The following is a 12,440-nucleotide window of genomic DNA, read 5'->3' as shown; positions in this document are numbered from 1 at the left end:
CCTCCCGACCTGCTCACCCCTCCTCTCCCCTGCGCTCCGCAAGAATCACACTGCGATCTACTGAAAAGAAATGGAAGAGAACCAAACTCCCTGCTGCCCAAGACCTCTACCGCACTCTCCTCTCCTCCTTCTCTGCTAAATATACTTATTTCCAATCTGTAATCCAAGCCTCCACTAACAACCCACGTAAACTATTCTCTACCTTCTCCTCCTCCTCTATCTCCTCTGATGACTGCCTCTTTCTTCTCTTCTAAAATCTCAGATATCCGCAAACTGTTGAACACCTCTCCCTCCCCTGCACCCCCTCCTGCTCCAACCCCTACACCACTGCATCCTCTACTAACTCACCCTCCTTCTCCACCTTCTCGCCCCTCTCAGACTCTGACCTCTCCTCCCTGCTCCAGGGTCACAAACCCACCACGTGTGCCCTGGACCCTCTCCCCACTCTCCTCTTTCAAGCTGCTGCTCCTGTTCTACTTCCCTTCATCTCCTCCCTTCTCAACACCTCTCTCCTTTCTGGTCTCTTTCCCTCTACCTTCAAACAAGCCTCTATCACTCCCCTCCTCAAAAAACCTACCCTCGACCCCACCTCCCTCCAGAGCTACCGTCCTGTCTCCCTCCTACCCTTCCTCTCCAAAACCCTTGAGCGGGCTGTACACCGCCAGCTCTCTGCTTTCCTGTCTAACCACTCTCTGCTCGACCCTTTCCAATTTGGCTTCCGCTCTGCTCACTCCACTGAAACCGCCTATTCTACTATCCTCTCGCTGACCTGGGAATCTCTGGCACTGCTCTGGTTCTCCTCCTACCTCTCCAACCGCACTTACCAGGTAACCTGGCGTGGAGCAACCTCCATACCTCGCCCTCTCAACAGGAGTCCCCCAAGGGTCTTGAGTCCTCTCCTGTTCTCTCTCTACACCTGCTCCCTGGGCCCCCTCATCGCACCCTATGGCTTCTCATACCATTTCTATGCTGATGATGCTCAGATTTTCCTCCTTCCCCACCTCTGACTCCACCATCCCCTCCCGTATCTCTACCTGTCTGTCTGCTATCTCCTCCTGGATGCACTCTCATCACCACAAACTCAACCTCTCTAAATCTGACCTCCTTTTCTTTCCCTCCTCCTCCCCCTCCTCTGATCTCTCTGTTCCTCTGGAATCTACCACACTCTTCCTCCTCCTCGGCTAAGAACCTTTGAGTCACCCTGGACCCAGCCTCTCTTATTCCCAGCCCATCTCCACTCTGGCACGCACTTGCCGATTCTTCCCGAGCAACATCCGTAGAATCCGACCCTTCGTCACCAACTACGCCACACAGCATCTGGTCCAGGCCTTAGTACTCTCCCACCTAGACTACTGCAACTCCTTCCTGGCTAGCCTCCCTGCGTCCGCCACCTGTCTGCTCCAGCTCAACCAGAACTCCGCTGCTCGCCTGGTGTTCTCCCTCGCTTCTCCCACGCAACTCCACTGCTCCGCTCACTCCCCTGGCTCCTGATCACCGCTCGCATCCAGTTCAAGACTCTTGTACTAGCCTACAGATTCTTTGACCAGACTGCACCTAGCTACCTCCAGACCCTCATCTCTCCCTACACCCCCACTCGACCTCTCCACTCCTCCTGCACTAGAAGACTGGCTCTACCTCCTTTATGCTCCCCTGCCTCCAGAGCCCGCTCCTTCTCCACCCTCGCCCCGCAGTGCTGGAATGACCTACCTACAGATGTCAGGACTGTCCAGTCCCTGACCACCTTCCGGCTCCTCCTCAAGACTCATCTCCTTAGACAGCACCTGTAGAACTCTGTTTTTCCCCCTGGACACATCACCCATCCTTAAAATGCACTTTACTTGCTCTTATCTGCCCCCTATTTTACTGCATTTAATCCTGTACTTTAGATTACTGTAATCCGTCAAGTGTTATTTAATCTGTAGTATTTTGTATTTAATTATATCCTGATGTAACTAGCACTGACACTTATCTGCTCCATTATTGAATCGTATTTTGTCATACTTGTACTTGCTAGAACCAAAGTCATTGTATTTATCTTGCTCTTAATTGTATTATTGCTTGTACTGTGATTGTTGAAATGTATTTGTTTACGACTGTAAATCGCCCTGGATAAGGGTGTCTGCTAAGAAATAAAAAATAATAATAATAATAATATGAACAACTGACTTTTTGTGAATGGAAGAACTAATCAATTCAACCAGTCAGAAAATAACACAGGTCAGGCGCGGACTGGCCATCGGGAAGTGCGGGAGACTCCCCGGTGGGCCGGTCTGTTTGGACCTGCGTGGGCCACTGGTCTACGTTTGATTTATAATTATTTTTTTTCTTCCCATTACATGCTGAGAATTACGCGGTTATTAAATTAGCAGTCCCGCGCTGTGTCGCGCGCACACATCACCACACCAGTCATCTCTTGGGTAGATACAATATCTAAAGGGGGGAGAGGAGTGGCCACTCCCTGATTGGACTTGCCCGGATTTTCTTAGAGCGTGATTGGTCAACCAGATTTTGTCTTTCGTTTGAACCTCTTGTATTGATAGTGGATGAGTGTCAGTGTAAAAAATGGAGAGAAAAAGAAAGTGAGGCAGAAAAGATTAGAGACAAACGGCAACAGTCTCTCGAGGCAGATGCCTCAAAATGCACAAAAATAACGGCATGTTCCGCAGGCCGGCTGGAAGTAGGGAGAGCGAGGGACGTCAGGATGCCGGTGTTAATCAGCCGACTCAGCCTAGGGAGCCCACTGAAGAAGGCAACGCTGTGGCAGGTTCGAGCACAGCATGTACAAGCAGTAGAGTTCATGGTTGCATTAAAATAGATTAAAGACTCGGCTGCGCCTCGTACCTAATAATGCCCTAGCTGTGACTATATACACAATATATCACAGCCTCTCGTACCTTATTGCTTTTATAAAACAGTTACACCAATATTTGTAACGTTAGTCATTTTTTGAGATCTAGTCAGCTACGTATAGCTATGCTAAGCTCCGTTAGCAAAATCGACTAACCGTCCTATGCTAGCTAGCTGGGTTACTAAAAAAAAAAAAAAAAAAGACACATTAGCTCAAACATTTACCAGGTTGCTTCTCTCTCTCTCCACCATTTAGCTGGTTACCCCTGATATAAACTGAATGTAACAGGTGGGACCGCGGGAACCAGGAAGTGTTAATTGTTGGCAGTATAAATATCGGCACCATAAGGGTGCAAGAGAACCAGGTAGTCGATGTGCAGCTGTGTTTTGGTGTTCCTGTGTTCCCGTGGTTCCCCCTGTGACGAGGTAAGCTGGTTGCACTATTGTTTTGCTCCCTCTTAATTTTTATGTGCAGTACTCTTTTGGTGTCCTGGTTTTATGGTATTGTTATTGGTATATTGTAGGGCGAGTCGGCGGATATTCTTTTGGACGTCAGTATTCCGGACTCTCCCGAGGTAATGGAAACTGTGTTTTCAATGTAACTGCTGTGTTAGATTTGTTGTGGTGGTGCGGCGTAACAAGGTTTCTTTTGTTGTTGTAGGAAGTGGAACGCCGCCAGCCACTGTTTCTGCTAGTTGTCTTTCCCTGTGTTTATCTTGCACATTGTTTTTGCTTATTATTGTCCCTTGTTTGTTTTAGTTTGTGTACGCACGTTTGTATTTGTCTTTACAGTTTTAATAGTATCGTGCAGCGTTTAGCTAGCTTTTAGTGTGTGTCTATAGGAGCTGCGAGGGAGAGCGTCGCTATTGTAGCTGCTCTGCTCTACAGAGCATTGAACGTTTAGTCAAGTAAGGTGCTGGGTTGTGTTTTCTTTTTGAATTGTGCACTATTATGTTTGGTGTGGCGATTGTTTAGAGTTACACTTTTAATATATTTACTTTAATAATTCACGTGTGGTTTCTTTTTGTTTATTTTATCACAGGTGGTGGTTGACTGCCCTTCTGGGCTTTGGTGGGTGGAGCAGCCAAATATTTATTAATTGGATGGACGTTTCGCTATCTCTCCTCTAGGTGTCGCTGGGGACAATAAATAAGCAATTATTCTATTGTGCAAGATATATGGTTAGGATTGTGTGTAATTGCACTGCAGCAATTGTGGGTTTTAGTGTTGTTGTTGATAATAAAGATTTTGTTGGCACAACCAATTTCCATTCTTTTGTCTTTTCATTTATTTGAGAGGGGCTCTGTGTGGGGTACCCAAATATTGCTGCTAGATTAATAAGGTTATGTGAGGTTCTATTTCTCGTTAAACTATAGATGGCGTAGTCTGCATCGCGACCTGTACAGTTAAATAGAGAATCGGTCGTGGACGCCACATTTTGGCGTAGTCGGCAGGATCTTTGGAAATTGGTTGTGTATGCTGCAGTGCTGAAGTTATTTGTTTGTTTATTTATTTATTTTTTGTATAAAGGGAAAGATAGGGAAACAGTGGCTTGGCTCTTCTAACGTGGATGTAGAAGACTCGGCACCCTAGAGAACACTCCCCATCAAGTTTATTTTTTATTTTAGCGCTAACTTGTCTTAAGGTGCTAAAATGGCAGAAATGGAGCAGTTGAGGGAGCAGTTGCAGGCGCTGAGGGCAGCTCATGATACCCTGGCTGCTAGACAGCAGAATGCACTTGCAGCTGTACCAGGAGAAAGCCCTGCGGTAACTGAAAGATTAGTGTATTTACCACGGGAATGGAGGTGCCCCAAATTCCAAGGTAAGACCATGGTTGGTGGATTGTCTATTGATGATTGGGTGGAGGAAGCACGGACTAGCATTAGGGCCCGACATATGTCTAAAGTAGATCAGGCAATTTTTTTATATGACCATTTAGAAGGGGAGGCTAGAAATGAGATAAAATACCGATCCAAGGAAGAAAGAGAGGATCCTGAGAAAGTATTTAAAATATTGATTGAATTATATGGCTGTTCTCAGTCCTATGTGGGTTTGTACAAGCAGTTTTTTGAGCGAAGGCAGAAAGAGGGGGAGTCTCTTAATGAGTACTCCCATGCATTAATGTCCTTACTCGAAATGGTCTTGCGGGGTAATTCTAACAGTATTCCAAATTCAGAGATTGTGCTAAGGGATCAATTCGCAGAGAATGTGCGAGACAGTATGTTGCGCCGGGAGTTAAAATGTATTGTACGTCGAGACCCACAGATTACTTTAATAGCCTTACGTCAAGAGGCAATTAGATGGGTTCAGGAAGGGGAACGGGGATCAATTAGTGCTGTTCGTGCTCCCCCAGCCCGACTCAGTAGTATCCAATCAGAGGTCCAAGGCAGTTGTGAAGCGGTTGCTGTATTAAAAACACAGGATAGTGAGTTGGAGGAAATTAGAGGGATTTTAAGTAGTCAACAGTTGCAAATTGATCACTTATTACAGCTCTTAGAACAGCCACGGGCTATTAGTAAAGGACAGGGGGCATCTCCGAGCCTTTCTAGGTATAGGTATGATTCAGAAGGGAGGCCCATTTGTAATCGGTGCAACCTGGCTGGCCATATTGCACGGCGTTGTGTGCGAGAGCAGTCACAACATGGGCAAGTGCCTGGTAGTGATGGGGGGAGGTTAGAGCCCAGTAGCAGGACTCTGCCATCGGAAAACTAGGGCCCGCCAGTGTACAGAGCCATACATTGGTTGGGGGCAGTGTAGGCTCCAGTGCTACTCCAGATAGCGCCACTGCGGTATCATGTTTGTTAGGCCGTTGTCCGGTAGTGAAAGTCTATATGAGCGGGGTCTTAGTGCCTTGTGTATTGGATACTGGTTCAATGGTTACTACTGTTACAGAAAGTTTCTTTTCCCAGAATTTTAAGTTTAGAGGTGGGGGGAAGCTTAGAGATTGTGGTTGGTTAAGGCTTCAAGCTGCCAATGGTTTAGAGATACCGTATGTGGGCTATTTGGAGTTGGATGTACAAGTATTGGGGAAGTTAATTCCCAGTCGTGGGGTTTTGGTTGTTAAAGACCCCCCAGGCATTGGGGCCAAGTGTTGTAGAGGAGAGCTACCAGGGCTTCTGGGAATGAATGTAATTGAGGAGTGTTATCGTGAGTTATTCTCACAACATGGGCCCGTGCTTTTTCAGGTCCCCCCTGTTGTTAATGCAGGTGTAGATTGGCAGAAGGCACTTCATTTTTGTCGACGCGTGGTGACTGGCACATCCCAGGTGGGTAAGATAAAAGTGCAGGGAGCTGGGTTAGTCAGTATTCCTGCTGGCACGATGGTTATGGTTCAGGCTACCGGCCCTCAGGGTGGTAGTATGTTGCCATGGACAGCACTATTAGAACCCTTGGGGCCAGGTGAAGGTGCCCTACCTACTGGACTCCTATTGCCTTCCGCTGTAGTAAATATAGTAAAGGGGCAGGTACAGGTACCGGTGGTAAATGTAGGGGTGAATGTAGCCTATTTACATCCCCGTGAAGTTTTGGGGACAGCACATTGGGTAGAGGTAGTGCAGGAGCCTGCTACCGGTATCCAAATTGAGGAGGTAGGGGCCCCTGAACATGTTGCAATTGTTAATGTGCAGGGTGTACCATCTGGTAACATGGGCTCCTTATCTGATTTTTCTGGCCTTGATTTATCTGGGTTAACCTTAGTTGAACAGCAGCAGGTGCAGCAGTTGCTACACAAGTACCATACTGTGTTTGCTGAGGGTGAGGGTGATATAGGGTGCACAAATGTTATTACCCATGAGATCCCCCTGGTGGACAATGTGCCAGTCCGCCAACGACATAGAAGAATACCCCCTTCGCAATATGAGGCCGTAAAGGCCCATATAAAGCAGCTGTTGGAAAGCCAGGTTATTCGTGAGAGTAGTAGCCCTTATGCTTCTCCTATTGTGTTGGTGCAGAAGAAAGATGGCAGCCTGCGTATGTGTGTTGATTACAGGCAACTTAATGCCCGGACCCGGAAGGATGCATACCCCCTACCCCGTATTGAAGAATCCTTGGATGCCCTCTCAGGCGCGCGTTGGTTCTCCACACTTGATTTAGCAAGCGGATATAATCAAGTTCCGGTAGCAGAACCTGATCGGCATAAAACGGCATTTTGTACCCCTTTTGGTCTGTTTGAGTTTAACAGGATGCCTTTCGGACTCTGTAATGCCCCTGGCACATTCCAGCGACTAATGGAGCGACTGTTTGGAGATCAGAGTTGCCAGTCTCTCCTCTTGTACTTGGATGATGTGGTTGTGTTTTCTTCGACTGTGGAACAGCATCTGGGACGTCTAGAAATGGTCCTTAGTCGCCTTCAACATCAGGGCCTTAAGGCTAATCTCAGTAAGTGCTGTTTCTTCCGTACAAAAGTTAAATATCTGGGGCATTTGGTTTCCTGTGAGGGTGTAGCCACTGACCCTGAGAAGATCACTGTTGTTGCAGAATGGAAGCGGCCTAGAAGTCTTGTTGAGCTCCGGTCATTTTTGGGATTCTGCAGTTACTACCGTAGGTTTGTTGAGGGATTTGCAAAGTTGGCGGCCCCCCTTCATCAGGTAGTGGCTGAGTTAGCAGGAGCTGGCAAAAGAGGACGGAGAGGCCCAGGGGTTATTACGGAGAGCATCTGGACTAGGGAGTGCAATGCATGTTTTCAGGCATTAAAAACTAAACTTGTTTCTTCGCCAATTTTGGCTTATGCTGATTTTTCGAAGCCTTTTGTTTTGGAGACAGATGCCAGTCATCAGGGGCTAGGGGCTGTATTGTCCCAAGAACAAGATGGAAAATTGCGTCCCATTGCCTTCGCTAGTCGTGGGTTGAGACCAACAGAGCGGAAAATGGAGAACTATAGCTCCATGAAATTGGAGCTACTGGCCCTGAAATGGGCCATGACGGAAAAGTTCAGGGAGTATTTGCTCGGACAGCATTGCCTGGTATACACTGATAATAACCCTCTCAGTTATTTGCAGACTGCCAAGCTGGGGGCACTAGAACAGCGATGGGTGGCACAACTGGCATCGTTCTCTTTTGAGATTAAGTATCGCCCTGGTCGACTCAATGGCAATGCCGATGCCCTGTCTCGGCAGTATGAGGAGGAGGATGTTATGGCTGCTGAGGCTGGAGCGGCAGTGGGATCTCGTCTTCCCCTTGTTCTACGACAGTCTCAGTCAGGACTTCAATGTCAGGACGTGAGGCCAGGGGAAGTAATTCAGCGTACCATCACGGCTCTGCCTATTCGGCAGAAAGCTGATTTGGCCACCTTGCAGGCCCAGGACCCTGTAATTGGATGTTTCTGTGATTTTTGGAGACGGGGTTATGGACCGGACCATATCGAGAGAACACGGCTGTTAAAGCCAGTGTTGGAACTGTTGCGTCAGTGGGAACGGATTGAGCAAAAGCAAGATGTGCTGTATCGTGCTACATATCCTTCAGGAGGAGGTAAGAAGTTTTTACAACTTTTACTCCCTGAAATTCTTAAGAAAGAAGTGCTTACTAGTTTACATGATGACCATGGCCATCAAGGGGTGGAGCGAACTATGCACCTGATTCGACAGAGAGTATTTTGGCCAGGTATGGGGAAGGATGTTAAGCACTGGTGTGAACAATGCATTCGATGTACATTGTCCAAGGCGGTTCAGCCGAAGATCAGAACCTTTATGGGGAATTTACTTGCTTCAAGGCCCCTAGAAGTGTTGGCGATTGACTTTACTGTATTGGAGCCCTCTAGTGATGGTAGGGAAAATGTTTTAATAATGACAGATGTGTTCTCAAAGTATACGCAGGCAGTACCAACTCGGGATCAGCGAGCTAGTACGGTGGCTAAAGTATTAGTCCAGGAGTGGTTTTATCGTTTTGGAGTGCCTGAGAGAATTCATTCAGATCAAGGAAGAAACTTTGAGAGCACCTTGATTTACCAGCTCTGCCAACTGTATGGGGTGCAGAAGAGTCGGACGACTCCTTACCATCCTGAGGGGAATGGCCAATGTGAGAGGTTTAATCGCACTCTCCATGACCTCTTGCGGACACTCCCTCCAGAGAAGAAACGTCGCTGGGCTGTTCATCTTCCCCAAATGTTGTTTGCTTATAATACGTCGGTTCATCAGAGTACTTGTCAGTCTCCTTACTATCTGTTGTTTGGAAGAAAACCTCATCTGCCTATAGATTCCCGGCTTGGAGTTGGAGAAGTGGAGCCAGCCGGGGGTACTGTGGAGGACTGGCTAGCGGAACATCAAGAGAATTTGCAAACAGTTTTTGGAGAGACTCGAAAGCGCCTGTTGGATGCGGCACAGCGGAGGGCGAGAAGGCATAACGAGAAGGTCCGGGATGTGAGGATAGAGGAAGGGCAATTGGTTTACTTGAAGAACCACAGCAGCAGAGGACGGAATAAAATTCAGGATATTTGGAACCCTATGGTGTATAAAGTGGTACGGTCCCCTAAAGGACAGGGGGCAGTTTATTCTGTTGCCCCTGTGGATGGAACTGGGATAGTTCGGCATGTCCATCGAGGGGAGTTAAGACCACTTCATCCCAATGTGGTGGAAGTAACGTCACCTGCTGTAGACCTTGATTTTGGCCTGTTCCCCTCACAGTTTCCCATTGCAGGAGAAGATACATCATCAGAGGATGGGGAGAGTGTGGTGTGTAGCAGAGTCCCAGTACCTCAGGAGGCCCCTATTCTATCATCTGAGGAAGAGGAACTGGGACAGCAGTCTCTAGTGGTGCAGGAGGAAACTGCCCCAGTGGTAGAAGAGGTTTTGCGACGGACCGTACGGAGTACTGCAGGTTATCATTCTAATCCCCACAACCTTCCTAGGTCTGTAGTCCAACACATCGAAGACGTTCCAGGTCTAGCAATAAGGGCTGCGAATCTTACTAGGCCAGGCACCGACAGTTGTATAGTTGAGTCACTACCTGGTATTTCGGGCAGTGGTTGTTAAAAGTATTGGCGACGGGGGCGTCGACGCAAAATATGGGGGGTAGAATGTAACAGGTGGGACCGCGGGAACCAGGAAGTGTTAATTGTTGGCAGTATAAATATCGGCACCATAAGGGTGCAAGAGAACCAGGTAGTCGATGTGCAGCTGTGTTTTGGTGTTCCTGTGTTCCCGTGGTTCCCCCTGTGACGAGGTAAGCTGGTTGCACTATTGTTTTGCTCCCTCTTAATTTTTATGTGCAGTACTCTTTTGGTGTTCTGGTTTTATGGTATTGTTATTGGTATATTGTAGGGCGAGTCGGCGGATATTCTTTTGGACGTCAGTATTCCGGACTCTCCCGAGGTAATGGAAACTGTGTTTTCAATGTAACTGCTGTGTTAGATTTGTTGTGGTGGTGCGGCGTAACAAGGTTTCTTTTGTTGTTGTAGGAAGTGGAACGCCGCCAGCCACTGTTTCTGCTAGTTGTCTTTCCCTGTGTTTATCTTGCACATTGTTTTTGCTTATTATTGTCCCTTGTTTGTTTTAGTTTGTGTACGCACGTTTGTATTTGTCTTTACAGTTTTAATAGTATCGTGCAGCGTTTAGCTAGCTTTTAGTGTGTGTCTATAGGAGCTGCGAGGGAGAGCGTCGCTATTGTAGCTGCTCTGCTCTACAGAGCATTGAACGTTTAGTCAAGTAAGGTGCTGGGTTGTGTTTTCTTTTTGAATTGTGCACTATTATGTTTGGTGTGGCGATTGTTTAGAGTTACACTTTTAATATATTTACTTTAATAATTCACGTGTGGTTTCTTTTTGTTTATTTTATCACAGGTGGTGGTTGACTGCCCTTCTGGGCTTTGGTGGGTGGAGCAGCCAAATATTTATTAATTGGATGGACGTTTCGCTATCTCTCCTCTAGGTGTCGCTGGGGACAATAAATAAGCAATTATTCTATTGTGCAAGATATATGGTTAGGATTGTGTGTAATTGCACTGCAGCAATTGTGGGTTTTAGTGTTGTTGTTGATAATAAAGATTTTGTTGGCACAACCAATTTCCATTCTTTTGTCTTTTCATTTATTTGAGAGGGGCTCTGTGTGGGGTACCCAAATATTGCTGCTAGATTAATAAGGTTATGTGAGGTTCTATTTCTCGTTAAACTATAGATGGCGTAGTCTGCATCGCGACCTGTACAGTTAAATAGAGAATCGGTCGTGGACGCCACATGAAACAAAATCATGGCAAGCCGAGCTGATGGTGGTATTAGCCAATTTTTATTTGTACAACTATAGCATGACATGTCATTTGGCTATAGTATTGCCCCCTACTGGACACTCGCAGCGTAGATTTCACATTGCATGTATTGTATCACACTAACAAAATCCCAAATTTTAAAGCAATCATTTCACATGAATTTGATTGGGTTTGATATTTAGATCGATGTTGATTAGGTTGTTGCACAAATATATAGTTTAGTTTATGGAACAGTGAGAAGGCCCAAGAGTGGCCTATGGTTGAATATAGCATGGCTGGATTGCTGTTTTGACCAATCAGAGAGGAGGACCGGAACTATCCGTTTTATAAATTAAACAAGCTATGTTCTTGTGAGTATTCTTTCAAATTATAATAAAGTTTGCTAAAGGTATTAATTAAATTGATTGCTGTTGTTATTTTATGCATATTAAAGCAGATGCAGCTGAGCTTGAGGAGCGAGAGAGGGACATAATGGATGCTGTTGCAGGGTCCAGTGCAGAAAGAACAACAGCTGAGGAAAGAGAAGGAGAGAGAGAGAGAGACACACAAGATGCAGGCATTTGAAGTGAATTTGGGGGGGGGGGGGGTCAGCTGGTAGCTTTGATTACTTCACACGCCCTCATTCCAAAGAGCTAGACACATTTTTGTTATCACCCTAACACAGTGGGACAGACTGAAGATGTCAGCTTTGGATAGATACAGGGTCAGAACAACAAGTGAGATGCCTGAGGAGGATGGAAACAGTGAACCATGTGAAGAAGAGCTGGAGCTAGAGAACAAAACTTGCACTTCATGCAAAACTGTGCAGTGTGTTGCTATTTGATTCTACCCCAATACAATTTATTGACCGATGCCCATCATGTAATTGGTTTGGGCTACAAATTCCTCCTGACTTTGTCAGTAACGCAAGAAGCATGTCCAAGGTGTTTCTCTACTGTGAAGTTTGTCAAGAATAGATTGAGAAGCACTATGTCCCAAGACCACTTGGAAGGGTTCATGCTAATGTCTACAGAGAAAGAGTTGTGAGACCTGTGTGAGGTCGGTGATGGTTTCTAGAATTGATAAATAAGATATGTGTTTATACTTTACAGTTTATTATTAGGCCTACTGAGGTTGGTATTTGTGTGGTGAGAATGGTTTCTTTTTGCTTGATAAATGGACTACTCATGTTTATTTGCTTACAGTAAATACAAATACTAAATAGCCTACCAACTGGTCGGCAATCTTGTGTTTAAAATAATCTGATATGCAATTAGATCTTAGACCACCGATTACTGTAAACAGAAAATTGTAATTGCATAGAGCAGAGCCATCAATGAAATAATCCGTGGTGCGTAAACTGGACAAATTGGCAAAAAATCTAGCTCTGATACAATGTTATTATTATTATTATTATTATT

At 46.1% G+C, this 12,440-nt stretch overlaps 2 long non-coding RNA genes across 2 annotated transcripts; both read left to right on the top strand.

Moving 5' to 3' along the window:
* The first annotated feature begins 3,059 nt into the window (after positions 1-3,059).
* LOC131740064 (uncharacterized) lies at positions 3,060-4,240 on the top strand. The gene is made up of 3 exons (XR_009330698.1): positions 3,060-3,273; positions 3,372-3,422; positions 3,509-4,240. It is a non-coding gene; the product is annotated as an uncharacterized LOC131740064 (long non-coding RNA).
* A 5,625-nt stretch (positions 4,241-9,865) lies between these two features.
* On the top strand, positions 9,866-10,969 carry LOC131740066 (uncharacterized). Its single transcript, XR_009330701.1, has 3 exons — positions 9,866-10,002; positions 10,101-10,151; positions 10,238-10,969. It is a non-coding gene; the product is annotated as an uncharacterized LOC131740066 (long non-coding RNA).
* The last annotated feature ends 1,471 nt before the right edge of the window (positions 10,970-12,440 follow it).

Source organism: Acipenser ruthenus, chromosome 12 (genome assembly GCF_902713425.1).
Source record: "Acipenser ruthenus chromosome 12, fAciRut3.2 maternal haplotype, whole genome shotgun sequence".
Lineage (NCBI taxonomy): Eukaryota > Metazoa > Chordata > Actinopteri > Acipenseriformes > Acipenseridae > Acipenser > Acipenser ruthenus.
Note: the sequence above shows the minus strand (reverse complement) of the source record. Positions and strands in the feature narration are given on the sequence as shown.